A 12215-nucleotide genomic window follows, 5' to 3' on the forward strand; every position below is an offset into this window, starting at 1 on the left:
TGCCTGCCGTCTCGCCAGTAGCGTTGTCTACTTGACCCCGGTGCAAGGCAATAGCGGCCGCGCCAGGGCTTTTTCCCCTCCTCAGCAACTCCAGGGATCAATAGTAGTGTTCTCCACCATCTCTTTCAGTTTGGTAAAGGAAAGTGGCCAGCCCCAAAAGGCAAGACTGGGAAATGCCCCAGGTAATGAGGACCACCTGACAAAATGGAATGAGGGCACTCAACCTGAGTTCAGGAAAAGGCACCGGGGACACCCAAGTGTGAAAGGGTCCCAAGGTAGGTATTCGACTGGTGACTTGACCTCTTCTGGTCGGCGCTAATTTCTCTGAAGTGGGCTGGGGAGCCCTGTGAGCCCCTCACAAGACCAGGAACCCCATTACTGTTCCCTCCCCTCTGCTTGTGAGGCAAACCTTGGATGATTTTTATCAACCTTGACAGAGGTTCCACAAGCTCTCCTCCCCATATCAGCACAGAATACCAGCTGCTCTGGCCATTTGGAGAGTACCCCATGGGGATCCCTCATGCTTTTAGCCCTCACCCGGCGGAAAGTCCAAAAACTCCTCCTTTTTGGCTGAAAGGAGGAAAGAGAAGACCCTGCCTCAGACAGCTGTGCCACCCCCTACCAGACCTAGCAGTTTAGGAACTAACACGGCTAAGCTGCTCTGGCCCAGATGCATCCCATCTAACCTCCTGTAAGATGTTCTTACTGAGGAGGGACTATCTCAAGCACAGGCCATCACGATCAAGGGGACCCCCAGTTATATCAGAGTCCATGCTCTTGGGACGCCTCCTGTTTTGAGGAATCCATTAATAGTTTGGTGCTGGTTCCAAATTTCCTGAACTGGAAACCTTATTTGGGTCAAATCTTGTGGCATTTGCGTGCCAACAAATCACTGCCCGTCAGTTGTTGGAAATCAATCCCTACACCCTAAAACCAGAACATCTGAGGTGCGGGAACCAAACATCCACCATACTGAAGAATAACCCGTTAGGGCGCATCCTGCAGAACTGGAAGTTCATCGGATTTCAACCCCGGACCCCCAAACATTTAATCTTCCTATGTAACACAGCCTGACCCTGGGAGATGGGGAAGGTTGGCCCCTCAAGGGGTCTCTAAGTTATGTAGTTTCTGATTGTTCTGTTCCACATGAAGTTAGCCCCAAGGGATAAGTTAAAGTTCAGTGCATTTGAACTCATTGATGGTAGACCCATTCCTCAAGCCCGAGAGAAGGGACACTTTAGCCCTTTTGAAATGCAACGACTCAAGTGTGCCCTCCAGGTAGGAGAAACCATGAAAGCTCTCCCAGAACACGTAACCAAGTGCCGCCCACAGCCACTGACCTGGCCCTCTACGCCTTCTGGCAAGGAGCCTGGGTGCACCTAAAAGTCTGGAAAATCAGCAGCCTGCAAGGCCAGATCACTCCTAAGCGGAATGGAGCCCACTTGGTGACCCCAACCACCCATTCTGCCCTGAAGCTCAGTGGGGACACTGTACTTGAAGGAAGAGGTCCCAGAGCCCCAACCTCCGGAGGGACAGCCTGGGGCAACAGCCCCCTTGACTACTCATGTAAACCTCTCTCTGACTTGAAGTTTCTCTTCTGAAAAACCACCAAAGTGTGACCAGCGGCATTCAGCCCCGGCAGTGAGCTTGGACATCAGGGTACACTTCCCTGCAGACAAAAACTTAGATACCTTCATTTTTAGAAACACTTAACATGCGACCATTACTCTTGCTAATATTTGGGCCACGCATCGTAAAGTATCTGGTGTCCTTTGTCTCCAAACATTTAGACAAATGGTGGTCACTCAGGGATACAAACAGTTAATGCTAAGGCCTGGTGACCACCCAACACATCTAAAGGCAGCTGGGGAGAAATGTTGCTCCTCTACCCATGGTTACTATGTTCCCCCAAATCAAGAGGAAGCAGTTTGGAAGATGGACCTTTGACCCTCAAGAATAAGCAGCAGGACAAAAGAAAGAGGAGGGATTTTTTCACAGGCAAAGCCCATTAACAATTCCTGGGGAATCTGGGTAATAAAATAAAGTCTAACCTTTTTTTTTCCTTGGTGCTTGGTGCTTCCTAGTTTCATTTGCTCATAGGGTGCCGCGTGCAGAAGCCACACCTCAGGTCCTTCGGGCCAGAGCTCCTGCTGCTGTGCCGACACCTCAGCTTGGGATCTGTGCGCAGAAACCAAGCACGGCATCCAATCCAAGATGGCCGCGGCAGGCCATGCGCACTGCGATCTGGAGCCCGAACAGCACAGCTGCACCTGCCTCGCGAGAACTCCGTCTCCCTCCCCGCTGAGCGATCCCTATAAAGCAGCCCCGCCCACCGCCTGTCTGCGAGAGAGCATAGAGCAGAAAGGGAGCTCGCGCCTTTCCGTTCTCTGAACAGAGAATGAAACTTTCCTTTTCTTCTGACCTCGTTCTATTGGCTCATACGATGCTGGGAAGGAGGACTTTTGTTGGGGCCCAACTCAAAAGGATCAGTAACATAACCACAATGACTCTTCATTTTCTCATATACAAACTAATATTTAATATTGCAGTGAAGATTATATTTTAATATGTACTTGAAAATACACTGTAAACTGCAAAATTCCATAAAAATTGTAAAGAAGCAGGAAAATACTCTGCAAGTATTAAATTTTATTTTTTCCCTGTTATGCCATCATCCCTACAAAAAGGAATTAAAAATGAGTATATTTCCATTCATTTTCCTTGCTTTGGTGAAGTTACAAATAAGGAATAAACAAAAAGATTAAAGGTAGGAAGAGAAAGAAAGAGCAAAGATGATTGTTCTGAATAATTTAGGTCCCGGTTATTACCAGAAGGGTTGTTGCCTAAATTTCAGAATTTATACAAAACCCCCTATAGCTTCTCTGGCACATGCAAATGTGAAGGAATATCACATTTCTGGTTTATAAAGTAAAACCCAAGAATCAGTGACTCAATGTGACTATTTGGAGCAGAAGATTCTTTACAGCTGGACAATGTATTCCTAGGATCATTTAAGGTGACACTAGGCATATAATACAAGGGTTTTGATTACCATCATCCTATTTCAAAATCAACATCCTCCCCTCAAAACATAGGCTGTTGCTTAAATGCCTGGCAACTGCCTTTATTTTCAGATCTTCTTTCTTTCTGTTTCCAAGTTTATGGATTTCCTACTCACTAAAGACATTAAGCAGTTCTGGTTATACACTGCTGTGTAACAAACCACTTCAAACTCACTGGCATAAAGTAACATCAATTTATTATGTGGGTCAGAAATTCAAAGCAGAGCTGAGAAGGCTTGTTTGGAAAGTCTTCACAGCTGCTCCATGAAATCCAGGACCCTGGCTGGGTTGTTGTGAATGTCAGGGGTGACTCAAGTGGATTGGAATCATTAGACTCCTATGACAGGCACTAAAGCTGGGCTCAGCTGAGACTGATGACCGACACAAGAACTTTCTAGGTGGCTAGGTTTTTTTACAGCATAGCAACTGGATTCCAAGAGCAAGTTTCTGCAGAGCAAATGTTCAAAAACTGAGAGGAAGCTGCATGGACTTTAATGAGCTAAACTCAAAAGTCAGTAACCCTCTTTATTGGTTGAGGTAGTCACAATTTTATCATTAAGGGGATGAGTCATAGACTGCCTCCTGATGAGAAGAGTGTCAAAAAATCTGTAGTCATTTTTTAAAATTACTAAACTATATACAAAAGCTAAAGATAGAGCACAGACTCATTGCAAAATGTATGAATAAGGATGTGCGTGTTGCTCATTGTTGAATGTGTTCCATTATCCCTTCTCTTCAACAAGCAGTCCATATACTTCAGAGTTAACAGCTCAATACACGCCAGTGGAAGACCTGATGAGTCTAAGGGAATCCAGACTTAAGCCAAACGGTACTTGGTATTTCTCTGGACACAGGATTGGTCCTGGAAAGAGCATATGTAATGATTTAGATCATTGGGGTGCATTTTTAGAGAGTATTGAGTTTTCCTGCTTTTGTCTCTTGGCCTCTGAATATTATCATGTGTGCCTTGAGGCTTGGCCTATTAATGGCCATCTTGATAACAGCTGGAGAAAGAAAGTAACATGTGGAGCAAAGCAGAGCAAAGACAAAGAGTAAGAGCCTTGATTGAACCGTATCTGCTAAGAGCACTTTTGTTATCCTTTTTTCAGTTCCATTACACCATAAATTTCTTTCATTGCTCAGCCACACTGAGTTGGATTTTATGTGTTTTATGCATATCTGTGTTCAGAAGCATCATTACTGATACTCTGTCTATATGAAAGAGAGAAATTAAATATAAAAGAAAGCAATTTAATCCCAAATCCTCTTAATATTTTTATCAGTTAATCCTTTTACGTTTTTATTGGCCAATTCTTTAAAATTGTGTGATTCTAAAATTATTTTAGTTGGAGAATGATGGAAACTGTCCAAAAAAACCCAAACAAATAAATAATCCAAATCACCTTTCTCACACATAATTAAGAATTGGTCTTTGGGGCTCATTTGAATGTACTTTCACTTTAAAACATATTTAATATGTATTTTTATAAGTAGAAGACAGTACAATTTTGAGACTACCCAAGCTTTATATGTTATAAATGAATCGATGACTTCCTTTTCAGCCTTCATAATCCAGACAAACTAGCGCCTCAATTCCTGTTTAGAATTTCAACAAGCTCCGTTTTTGCCATGTGCTATAGTATGAATATCTGTGTCCCCAAAATTCATAATTGAAACCTACCCCCTAGTGTGATAGTATTAGGGGGTGGGGCCTTTAGGAGCTGATTAGGTCATAAGGGTAGAGCCTCAGAGAGCACCCTTTCCTCTTCTGCCATATCAGGACGCAGTGAAAGAAGATTGTCTATGAACCCGGAACCAGTCACAGAATCTGCAAGTGCCTTGTTCCTGGACTTTCCAACCTCCAGAACTGTGAGAAATAAAAGTCTGTTGTTTATAAGCCACTCAGTCCAAGGCATTTTTGTTATAGCTGCCCGAATGCACTAAATCGCCGTGTAAATACTTTTATTACATGGTTCCCACCCTGTTGTGTGTGTACCTGCTTCCCGTTACGTTCTTAGCAAGCATTTCTGGAGCTTATTCATCTTTGTTCTTAGCACATAGTGGATGCTCAGTAGACTGCTGAACCAATGAGTGAATGCTTAGGTTAAAATCAGGGTAGGGAGCTTGGGTAAAAGTTTAGAAGCAATTTAATCAAACTCTGTTGGTTACGTTGTAGAGGGTGACTATTATTTTAGAATAGTCCAGTAGTCATATTTTTGGCACCACATCATATAGCAGGATAAGAAATCAAGTTTTTTTCAAAATGATTGTTTAATTATGCACACCTGAAACATGTGGGGCTTAATTAATGGCAGTTGATAGTAAATCATCCAGATAAATATATTAACTTCCAAATGTATGCTAATCTTATGCATAGGTGATTATTAGTCAAAGTAATTTATTATTTTTCCTGACTTATTTTTCCCCAAAGTACTCAAGCATTCAAAATGGTAAGGTATCTTACTTATAATAAATGTCTTAGCCCATTTAAAAAAGACAGATTAAAAAAAAAGTTAAAACCTCTCCAAAAAATTTCTCTTTCCCACAGAGAGGCAGGGATTGCTGAGGTGGGCGAAGCAATTAAAAATTCAACTTAAAAAGTAATATTGTATGACCTTGAGCAACTTCCCAAATTGTTTTGATAAAACAAAGGTATCTGTTCTTTGTTTTTGTTTTTGTTTTGACTGCATTGGGTCTTCGTTGCTGCACATGGGCTTTCTCTAGTTGCCGCGAGCGGCTACTCTTCGTTGCAGTGCACGGGCTTCTCATTCCAGTGTCTTCTCTTATTGCAGAGCATGGGCTCTAGGCACGCGGGCTTCAATAGTTGCAGCACACAGGCTCAGTAGTTGTGGCACGCCCACTCAGTAGTTGTGGCGCATGGGCTTGGTTGCCTCGAGGCACGTGGGATCTTCCTGGAGCAGGGCTCAAACTCATGTCCCCTGAATTGACAGGCAGATTCTTAACCACTGCGCCACCAGGGAAGTCCCAAGGTATGTGTTCTTGGAAGGTTCAGTTGGTTTTCAGTCAGATTGTTAAAGGCCTTTAATTTGAGGAATGTTAATATGGGATTCATATCCTGTATATATCTATATATACCTTTATCTATCTATATATCCATATCTACATCTACACACATAGTCGTTACGTTTTAGAAATTATCATTTATAATTTCTTATTTTTAAAAATCGCCTTTGGAGCCTAAGCAGTACGTTGAGATTTACATATTAGTTAAAGATAATGGAGCTTTTAAATATTTGGTACCAACAGCACAGAACATTTAGCATCCACGCATCTTCCTACTTCCAACACAGACACCATTTTTTCTCCATTTCAGTTATAATTAATGAAATAAAGAAAGTTGGGTATTGTTTCTAAATTTTATTCACAAGTTTCTCATTCCTAAGGGGCAGTTTTGTTTCCTAGAAATAGAAGGAGTTTTAAAGCTGGATTCATATCTATACTCTGTTTATGTCTCTCTCCTGAGAATTTCATCACATTTTTTAGTCTTTCAAAATCTTGGTTTCCTTATCTGTCAAGGCGTTAAGGCTAGCCCTTTCAAAACAATTGTGGCAAAATTTTAATCTGATTACATATTTAAATCATAGCAGGTACACAATAAATGAGTCAAATTTTTCCCCATGAACTATTTATCCATAATTTACTTCCTATGGTATTCCCCATAGTAGCTATTCCAAATGCCTGTCACTCTCCAAGCCCTTACCAACATGTTGCAAAATTGTGACTTGTAGGTTTGAAAACAGGATTTATATAAAGAACCATTCATTCAATTTACTATCACTGCCTCCCCTCTAAAATCACAGGAACAACGTGAAGACTTACACACAAAATGAAAAGGCATTTTAGGGATGATTTACACATAACCTTTACAGAGAACACATAGGTAAGATACTGCGTATCTAAACTCCACACTGTGAAAAACATAAGGCAGTCTATTAAATAGTCATTCCATGTAAAAACTCAGGTTTTTATTACGCTGGTTTACAAATATATCTTTTTCCTAACTTCAGGGTTTCCTTAGTGTGGCAGCCAGGGCAAATATTTTGCAGAACCTCTGTTTTATAAACAATTTAAGTCACCTCAAATCAGGCACATCAGTACAATTTTGGCAACACAAGCTCACTCAATCTCATGAAAAAAATGTGACAGCCAATGGTAGCAATCCACTAACCAGGCAGCCCTCCTGGAACCAGGGGCCAGCTGCAGGGCCCCAGGAGGAACCCAATAGATACAAATCTGGATTCTGCAGCTCCTTGGGTATGGAACTCACGAGCAGGGGACCTGGGCCCGTGTTGGTCCCAGAACCGAGCCTTAAGGCACTGTCCACCCTGACCAGACTTAGGCACTGGAGGAGGATTTAAGGCACTTCAAAGTGCAGGAGATCCCTGAGTTGCAGGGTGGGGATAGCAGCCCTGCTTGTCCAGGTTAGTTTTGTTACTTCCTGAAGCTGAGCAGGTTGTAGAAATCACTTAAGTAGGAGGCATCGAAAGCTCTGCTTTACTTGAAATTAAAGAACTCAGAGCTTTATTCAAATGCAAGAATAATTTCTAAAACCTCAAAGTGCAACTTCAGTCTTAACGTGTGGAGTTACTGATTATGCCAAAGATCGGAATGAAGAAAAAGTACCAAATCCAAGTAAATATTTTGAGCCCAATTTATTTAAGACAATGGGTTTGTATAAATGTTACAATAGTTCATCAAATGTAAGACTCCATTGATTTGAAGATCTTTATATTCCACTGTGAAAATGCTACCAATTGTAGTTATGAAACAGTGCCTCAATGATAATCTCACAGACACAAATTGTTCACACCCTCAACTTTGCTTGATATTTCATATTTTTCTGAGGTATTTGATAATTTTACCTGCATTTATTTGCATTGTGCGTGTATAGTATGACACAACTTTAATTAATTATTGTGGTACTGTAAAGCTTATTGCATTGTTAGAAAATGCTCATAGTTACTCTAATGACTCAGTTCATGTCTCACTGCTGTTTCCATACTTTTTTGCTTTTGTTTTGTTTCAGTGATGATAGTGTAAACTTTTTCAGAATACGTTAAATGTCAAACTCAACACCCATAGTACTAACAATTGGTAAGAACTCCACCAATGTGAAAGTATAAATACCGAGGACTAATTTCATATATTCACAGTATGAAAGAAAATTTATCTTAAATTTAGAAAAAGTAAATTGATGATTGCTTAATTTTTGCTAGCATGCTAAAACATTTCCCAATAATCCTGCTTTCAGCATATGGCTTTGAGGACTCCTCTGCGACAGTTTCTTTTGAGTTCAGACTCACGTCATCTTGGCACCTCCCCATCTCAAACACCTGCCATATGCGTGTCCACTATCTGCCCCAGGGTCTTCTACTCCCACCTGGTCTGCTCACTAATGCTTGGGAGATAAATCCCACACCCCACTCCACCTCATGCCACTCCACCCCTACCCCACAAGCAGCCTGCACTCAAGGCAGAAGCAGGAACAAACTGATGAACTTCTAGGCTTGCCTCCTTCTGTGAAAGATTCTGGAAGGGATTCTGTATGATTTTTGGAGGAGCTAGTAGGGTCCCCCTGGAGGCAATTTCACATACTTTAAAGAAGAGATATTGACTTCTCCTCTTGTTCTCCTCACATTCCCATCTACTGAAATTAATTCCTAAATAAACAGCACCTAAGTCTTTGTCACAAGTTCTGCCTCTGGGGAACCACAGACAAGGCTAAGTCACTGTTTAATTCTCATCTGATTTAAGGGGGGGGGGGGGAATGTAAATTGCCAAAGTATATTTTTTACTAATTCAAATGATAAAGGTGCAGATTTCATGTAGTTATGAAGGTTAGTGATTAACCTAAAGAATAAGAGGTGCTATGATTCTCTGCTTCTGTAAAGATATTAATGTCATACTTGCTAACTTAGCAATCATATTTGTTTCTTCCACAACTGTTTTTCAAATGCTCTTTGTCTTTCCACTGATGCTCTTATTAATGAAGTTGGACACACGCTCACTGTCTGTTTGTATGAGGTATGTTTTTTAATAGCAGGCAATGAAAACTATTGGGGTGACCAAAAAAGTTCATTCGGGTTTTTCCGTAAGATCATATAGGAAAACCCAAACAAACGTTTTGGCCAACCCAATACATCATAACTGTTGCCTGACAGCAAGTGGTTGTAAGACACAGATATATTACAATGAAACTTACATTTGATATGTTAGGCTAAGTGGCTTTCAAACTTTTTTTTTTTTAACATAAAATTACCTGGGATTGTCTCCAAAATGTAAATCATTAGGTCTTGCCTCCTGGGATTCCGACTCAGCAGAATTAGAACAGGAATCAGGAATTTACATTTACAACCAGAAGACACATCGATGAACATCACTTTGAGAAACATAGTCTCTGGAGAACAAGAATTTTTGAAAATATTTTTTAAATACCCATTTGTTATCTTTCCTCTCACTAATGTTCAAAATAGGCAATAAGGGAAAGAGAAAGAAAGAAAAAGAATATAACTTTTCAACTATTTTAATAGCACTCAAAGTGCTAATTAGTCTAGCTTGTTGTTACGCATAAGACATTTTCATAATAAAGGATTATCTAACTCTGAAGCATAAAGCAACATTTGTTTCCTCATGCAAACTTTGAAGGGAACAACCAAAAAATGTTTAGGATTTGCTTAAAAAGTCAATTTACTATTTCAAAATAATTTTATGCTTGTATTCTGAATATGAGCAAATCTTTTATTTTTAAGCCCAAGATCTCTTAATTTCTTACATTCCATTTCCATATACTCTACATTTTTGTTAATTGTGGGTTAATCTCTTTAAACCACTAAATTCAGAATTTTACAGCTGACAGATAGGTGCTAAGCAAACAGTTCAGTTTGGCAGTGTTGGCATCTGTCTTTGTGGTGCTATTTGAATACTCTGTGTTTTGTCATTTTATAAAGACGAGGGAATAATAAAAATGAAAACGCTGATGAAAATGATCTGCTTGGGGTATTTGGTGTGTTACAGACAGAAATGTGGCCTTAATGAGAAGGCACTGGACTTTGCAGGTGGCGTGTGTTCATATAGGGAAGAAACAAAACAAAACAAAACTTGAGCATCACTACCAAAACAGAAACTACACGTAGGGATCCAGAAATACGAGGTCCTTAAGGCTATTCACTGGCAGTCTTGATACAGACGCCTTTGTGAAAAGAAAAAGGGCAATGGCCATATTTCTCTGGAGAAAACTTCCCTAAAACTTTTTGACACTAAAATGATCTTTACACTCTCATGCTCAATATTCCATTTAATATGTTGCCAAATCCTTATTTTTTCAACATTTAATTTCTCTCTGCTAAATTTTCTTGAAATAAGCTGAGAAAACTAGAATTTGACAAAAGATATTTCTAGTTTTAAAGACTAACCTCCTTGTTTAATGTTTTCTTTCATCTTTTGTAGCAAGATCATATTTTGAAATATTAGCAGAAGCTGCACCTGTTATAAGGTATTTCCTGCTATCCCACCCCACTTGAGGCAGCTGAGAGGGCTTTCTATATATACTGCCCTGAGATGGTTACCAGAGAAATGCAAAGGAATGGTTACCACAGAAAAGCAAGTCCACGCTCTCTTTTGGGTTTCAAAATAGATTTTTGAAATCTGTAGCAGAGCGAAGGCTGACTGGCAAGAGATAAGGTCTTGCAAACTAAAGACCTGGCATACAAACCATATGCATGATAGTTTTTCTCCCTCTCTGCTTCCTTCCCTCTTTTCTTTCCTCTCTCTCTCTCCCTCCCTTCTTCTCTCTCAGTTTCTCTGTCTCTCTCCCTCTCTCTTTCTCCCTCCCTTTCCATCTCACTGGGAAGAGAGAATTAAATAGGAGGTGAGGGAACTAAATATGGCGAGTGTGTCACTGAGGTTTCTGATTCCTGTGCTTTCTCACCTTCTAGTCCTCTAGGGCTTGGGGAATCTGAAAGTAAAGTGACCTATGAGGCTTTTTCCAGTTGAACACCAAAGAGGCAGCAGGTATTGCCCAATAAATATTGGGCACTTATTATATGCTTTATGTATATCAACTCATTTAATCCCAACAACCTTGTAAGGTAGGTATTATTAATTATATTAATATCACTAGATTAAGGCATAGATTCATTACCTTAAATGGTGGTTTACACAGCTAATAATTTGAGGGGCCGAAACTCAAGCACATCTTGTCTGGATCTGGAACCAACGCTTGTTTCTTCATAAAGCCGAAGTAGCTGCCATTCCCTCTCCCAAAGCACGCAGCCTACACGTGACAAGCAGTTTAGGAGACAGAGTGATATGGTGTGAGGCCCTGAGGAAGGGCCTCCACACCCCAGTCTCCAGAGCCCCAGACGGCATGGAAGAGCATACAAAAGTCCCATACTGGGTCCCCTACACCCAACCTACATCAAAAGGCTTAGGAGAGGGTCAGCAAATAATGAGGGTTGTTGAGCTTGGGGAAAGGAGGATGCGGAGTAAAGGTTCTGACAAACGGAGATCAGTGGAAACCTGGACGATAGCAAGAATGCCAAAGCCCCTGCCATCTGACCCCATACACCTTCTACACATGAAGACAGCCTCTGAAATTCTGATACCACCCTGCAGAGAGGGGAGAGAGGAGAAGATCCAGACTCTATATTCAGAGTGATCGAGAAAGATATAACTGAGTTCCCCTGGCATTAAGACAGTATTTTCTCCCACTAGTTGGAACAGCAGCCCAAAATAGACACTAAGTCTAGTCATTGAGACCTCAAGTCATATGCTTACACCCCTGAATTGTGAAATACATGCTGAAAATGTCATATCCTTGCCCTCAGGAATTCAAAAGCAAGGAAACAAGCTAAAACACCAAGAATTGATTCCACAATTAGGTATTTCACTGTGAATTTTACTCAACGGAAATGGAACCACCCCCATCCTTGAACCACACTTACTTTTTGACCTTTTTAGAAAAACTCTTTGCAGGTTACGGGGAACAAACTATGTGTGAAAAGTGGAGATAGCATGTGTGCAATGATTTCAGTCCATAAATACAACAATATCTTGTATTGTTTTGGAGGTTTACAGAGTCCACGTCATACACATGAATTCACTAAATCATGACAATAGCTCCATGAGGTAGGT

Source organism: Leucopleurus acutus (assembly GCF_964270905.1).
Source record: "Leucopleurus acutus genome assembly, chromosome: 5".
NCBI lineage: Eukaryota > Metazoa > Chordata > Mammalia > Artiodactyla > Delphinidae > Leucopleurus > Leucopleurus acutus.